Here is a 6,081-nt window from a genome sequence, read left to right as displayed (position 1 = left end):
TTCTTCTTGTCGGGCCCAGGTCTCTTCAGTGTCAGGGATAGGCCCAGGCCCACATGTCTTCTTGTAGGGCCCAGGCCGCTTCAGGTTCAGGGGCAGGCCCAGGCCCACATATATCCTAGTTCGGGCCCAGGCATCTTCAGGGTCAGGCATAGGCCCAGGCCCACATGTCTTCTTGTAGGGCCCAGGACTCTTCAGGGTCTGGGGTAGGCCCAGGCCCACATCTATCCTTGTTCGGGCCCAGGCCCACATGTCTTCTTGTTGTGCCCAGGCCGATTCAGCGTCAGGGATAGACCTAGGCCCACATTTCTTCTTGTTGGGCCCAGGCCTCTTCAGGGTCAGGGATAGGCCCAGGCCCACATCTCTTCTTGTAGGGCCCAGGCCTCTTCAGGGTCAGGGATAGGCCCAGGCCCATATCTCTTTTATTGGCCTGGGCCTGTTTAAGTTTATAGATAGGTCTAGGCCCAGATTTCTTCTTCTTTTGGTTTGTGATTCTTCAGCATCAGGGGTAGGCTCAGGCTCACATCTCTCTTCATTTTGTACCTGGGCCAAATACAGCAATATACTTCATGGTGAGGAATCAACTTATCACCACATTGCTTTTTGCATTCTGCTTGGCCTTTCTGGTTCCGGCTCAGGGCTACTCACACTATTTTTTTTAAGTTCCCAAGGCCTCTTTCATATGTGCCGCTGGGACATGTCTATGTATCTTCGCATTTAGGGTCTGGCCATCCTCAGGGTCAAACACACCAGTTTCTTTACAGCTGGTGTAGAGGATAATTCTGAGTTCTTGTATGTCAAAACCTAAGTTTACATTAGTGTTCATATATGGTCATCATTTCTGAAAAAAAGAGAAAAAACAAAACAATAAATAGACTTGTGGATAATTGTAGAGGATAATTTGGTGTTCTTTCTTTCATGGCATGTCATTGACCTGTCCTCAGGGAAACATGCACAGACACAGACATCCAGCCCACCATCCAGATGATACAAATTTACATTATATAAATAGAAAGATGAAATATATAGGGAAGAAAGAGAGTTAGAAAAGACCTTCATGTTGCACAGCTCACTGGCCATGTGGTGGAGATTGCCCATGAACTCATATGGAATGTTTGGTGCTTCTAAGTTGTGAGACCCTCAAGTGAGCCCCATCAAGATATCATGCTGTATTTTCTTCCTGTGGTATTCTTCCATGAAGGAATATTACAGGGCGTTACAATAGAGGCTAGTCCTCTGTGTGTCTTGAGGATGCCTTGCTATTGGAGGCTGTGCAGATCTTCACAAGGTCTCTTTCTCTGATTTGGATATGGTGTCTTGTCCCTGTATGTCATGCATGGCCATGCTCTGTGAGGATCTCTTTCTAGTTCTTGAATCGCATATTTTCTGAAGATCACATCTGTCTTGTCCACCAAAAACCCCTCAGGACTTGGGAGGCAGAGGCAGGCGGATCTCTGTGAGTTAGAGGCCAGCCTGGTCTACAGAGCAAGATCCAGGACAGGCACCAAAACTACACAGAGAAACACTGTCTTGAAAAACCAACCTCCCTCCCCCAAAAAAACAACAACCAAACTAAATCAAACAAAACTCCCAAAACAAAACAAAACAAACAAGACAAAACACCCTCAGACACTGAATTGTGCCTTCAAACCCCCTTTCCAGAAATCCCCCTGCCTACTACATCACTGGTGTGAGGTCACTTTTTCACCTAAAGAATTTTCTGCAGTCACTCACCTGAAATGCATCCCTCCCATATTCTTCTTGGTTCAAATCCCTGCCTACTCTGATTCTGCTGCCCTTAGATATAGGGCGCATGTTTAACCATGACAGTGAACCCTGTGTGAGGTCACAGAGGCCAGGCCTCACTGGGAAATCTCAAAGGCTGTCCAGGCACATGGGTATATTTTGGGCTAGTACTTATGGGAAGTATCTGAAGGCATCTTTTATGACCATTTCATGGGAAGAAGCTCAGACCCATGCCTCCTCTTTCTCTAGGGAATTTTACCCCTGGGAAGAGCAAGTCCATTGGGGATGAGGTGTGCACACTCAGCCCCGATGTGCAAAGTGTAATTCTTGGTTTATCATTTCTGATGCCCTGGTTTTCAGCAAGTTTCTCTCATCATGAAACTTGGAGTGTGCCGTCTCCTGGGCCCTGGGTACCAAACTGATTGATAAATTGTCCTGCAACCTGTTCTCTCGCCACCATTAAACCCAGCTTGAAGTAGGATTGCCCAGAAAGCAGGGTGTCATGAAATTTCTGTACCTGGACGTGCAATGGTAGTCGATGACTTCTGAGAGCGTCACTCACTGGAGAACAGCACAACTGCAGAACTTCATCCTGTCCCAGTCTGCAGCACAGGCTGGGGGTGGCCGTCCCTGGGCCTCATCGTCCCATGAGTTGTGGGTGTCATTCCCTTATTTTGACAATTTCTTGGCACACATCCCACTGATACTGCAACTTTTTTTTACTGCTATAGCACAGGTCCTGTTAGAGGTCACCTCGAGGACCACATTGTGCCCCACACATTACATCCTCCCACTTTTCAGTATATCACACTGTTAATTAGGTCTTCATTCCAGGAATCCTGTATGTATTTTTCCCACCACATAGCCCAAACCTCACTGCACACCTGCAAGCAACTCTTTCTGAATCCCGGCCCACCCCAGTAGACACTGACTTCCCTCACATCAACACCACAGCCTTTACCTTGGCAATGAGCAATTATTATATGAGGTAACAGAGGCTTGACCACACCTCTGTCCAGCTTATTCCTCTGTGCCTGAGTGCAGCATGAGGAACAGCCATGGTTTCCCAAACTGTGCTGAGCACTCTGTCCCAGCACTGTGGAAGGCATTCCCTGTGGTGAGTTCATCTTATGAACAAAGCCTGAATGTAGTGGGTAGCCATTCCAGCTTTGATCTGGAAGTTCCAACCCCCATTGAGGCTTCGGTAACTGTCACGCCTACATGGTGGGGCCGAGAGAGGACCCTGAAGACCCATGATCCGGATGCGCCGGCTTTCTTGGTTCCTGGGCCCTGGACGCTGGAGGTAGACTGAGCAGAGTTCTCCAGAGAACACCGCCGGACTGCGCTACACCTTTCCCAGATCCTGTAAACTATCCCTTCACTTGTGAGTTACCCCACAAAATAAACCTCCCTTTTAACCGCGTGGAGTTGCCTTAATAATTTCACCAATACCTGAACATAAAGTTATCCCGTCTCATATGACAATGTGTATATTGGTAGGGAAGACACGTGACAGCATTCCGTGTCCCCTGTAAGCACTTTCCCACGTATGACATGGACCTGCAGACAGAGCACACACAGGAGCACACACACAAAGTGCAAGTGTCCGTAATCACAGAACTGGAGGGCAGAGTGCTCTCGTGGTGTGTCCTCTGATGGTGACGTTGATGTTTGTTTCCATATTGTGACAGCTGAGGACAAATGAAAACATTGCCACTGCAGGGACTGGAGTCCTCGAGGAAGAGCAGACGACAGTCCCCCTGGTGCTTTTCCTACCTTCCCTGGAGAAGCCATGCATGCTGATCTAATGTGGCCATTCAAACAGGAATGGATCCTTCTTCGTTACCTATGCTGGGTGCTGAGTCCTGGCCTAGAGACACCTGTGCAGCTTCATCTTAAGGCCTCTCTGCCCGGTGAGATGAGGGGTGTCTCTCCCCGTGGTCTTGAGGGACCAGTCCCACTGCTATAAGATGTCTGACCCCTGATCTTTCTAGTTCTTAGGATGAGCTGTCCTCAGGCAGGAACATTTCAATGACCTATGTTTCATTCTCCCCATTTAAGGCCTCAATGAAGAAGTGCCCCACACTGACTGAGTCAGTCACATGATGAATTTCAGGTAGCGTCCATCCCAGAAAACAGCCCAAACTTACCCAGAGACTTGGGCCTGCTTCGAATCCCAGCCCTCCTTGGTGGACTCTGTGTTGCCCTCAGGCAAAGAACACTGATGTTTCTGCAGCAGAGATTTACCTGTGAGGTCACAGAGGCCTCACCTCACTTCATTCTGAGAATCCCAAAGGGCATCCTGGCCTCAGTTACCTCCCAGCTTGGCCCATCCTTAGTCTCTCCCAAACTGTGTCAAGCATCCTTGGAAACACATAGATTGGGAAAGTAGCTGGAAGTGTTTCACGGAGACACCTCCATGGGAATCACTTCCATGCATCTTGTGGCAGCCCTCAATCTCTTCTGAGGTCACTGCATCCTTGAGAGGAGACACACAGTTGACAGTGCTGCTTCCTCATCTCAAATGTCTGAACTCACCCTCCTCTGTCTCAGCATCTCAGATTCTCCACAGGCATCATGGTTTATTGCTGGCACTCACCTGCAAGGTGCCATCTTCTGCGTCTGGCATCTGGCTCCAAATGTAACCATACCTCGTCTCCTATTTTCCCTCTGCACTACTAATCTTTTAGCTTGTGGTGGGTTATTAGCTGAGTGTTTGGCTGCAAGGCCAGTGGCCCTTAGTTTTAGAGGGAACACTATGAAAATATATAGATCAGTAGTGAATAAATACACAGCATTCACGAGCCACAATAGAATGAGTTGCAGACAGAGCCCAGAATGAGGTGTGAGAATCCTGGGAGCACATGCTTTCACTTGTCCTATCCTCAGTGGACCTTCCACCCGAATAACTGTATTTGTGAATAATCATCCTGTCTAGATATGTCTCACACCACTGTCCACATGCACTTGCACTTTATGCAGTGTTGGGAGCCCGTTCTGTTATCCTGCTCTTTCCTGGGACTCTGTCAAGTCCATGCTTCCCCTGTGCAGGGGCTACAGTCTCTCAACCACCAGATTTCCAGTGTTTCTCATGACGGGGTGGTGGGTTTAAAACATGACTGACACCCAACACTGGGGATTGCTGGGCACACATGGCCATGGGGCCACTGTGCATTCTCTGTAGTTATTCAGAATGTGGAAAGTTCAGTGGATAAGTGTGAAATCCTCTGCCTGAATTATGCTGGCTCTCCGTGTGGAGACCAAGTGTCCAGCTTCTGGCATGAGGATGTTTTCGGGGAGTTGCACTGTGTTTTTGCATTCAGATAGGCTCCTATGTTACATGACTCACGAGCATGAGGACCCTGTGAGTGTCATTTGGAGACTGTGGGAAGTCAGAGTGTCTGATGGAAGGACCTCCCTCCCTTCCTCCCCCGCCCCCCGAACCTCTGGAGGAGCATTCCAGGACTGATCAAATACAGTGCATGTGTTGTCTGCTGCCATTCCATTGACCAGAAATTTGTCATGTGTCCTTGGGATCCACCACCAGAAAGGCTGAGATGGAGTCTTGATCTCAAGGGCTTTCTATGTCTCCAACTCCATATTGAAAGTTCTATTTGTTTTTCTTCTGACACATAGTAATTGGACATATTTATAGGGTACAATGTGATACTTCCATTCATGTATGTATTGTATAATGATCAAATCAAGGTAATTAATGTCCATCACTATTAATATCTCAGAACTACTCATGGCTTAAGTTTAGTATCTTAAACTTTTACCCTTTCTTTGTTGTGAGAACTTTGAAAGTTCTTTCCTCTAACTATCTGAAATACAGTGTGTTACTGTTAACTATAGTCATCATGCTGTTGGAGCTCCCAGATGAATGAGGTCACACAGTGTTTGTCTTTTACATATGTATTTATATATTATTACTGCATGTGAGTGTGTATGCTGTGGAATGTCATTCTGTATGCTGTGAATATATGCTGCTCTGATAAATTGGTTGATAAATAAAGCTGGCCAATGGTGAGGCAGAATAAGATTAGGCAGTACATTCCAACTAGAGAGAGAGGAAGGAGAGAGGCAGAGCAGAGGAGACGCTGCCAGCCACTGCCAGAAGAAGCAAGATGTAAAGGTATCAATAAGTCACAAGCCACGTGGCAAAGTATAGATTTAGAGAAATGGGTTAATTTAAGATACAAGATATATAAACCTGCCATGGCCATAGTTTAAAATAATATAAGCCTCTGTGTGTTTACTTGGGTCTGAATGGCTGCAGGACCGCAGGGCCTCAGGAGCTGGGAGGAACACAGAAAAACTTTCAGCTACAGGGCATCC

This window comes from Peromyscus leucopus, chromosome 8b (genome assembly GCF_004664715.2).
Source record: "Peromyscus leucopus breed LL Stock chromosome 8b, UCI_PerLeu_2.1, whole genome shotgun sequence".
Lineage (NCBI taxonomy): Eukaryota > Metazoa > Chordata > Mammalia > Rodentia > Cricetidae > Peromyscus > Peromyscus leucopus.
Note: the sequence above shows the minus strand (reverse complement) of the source record.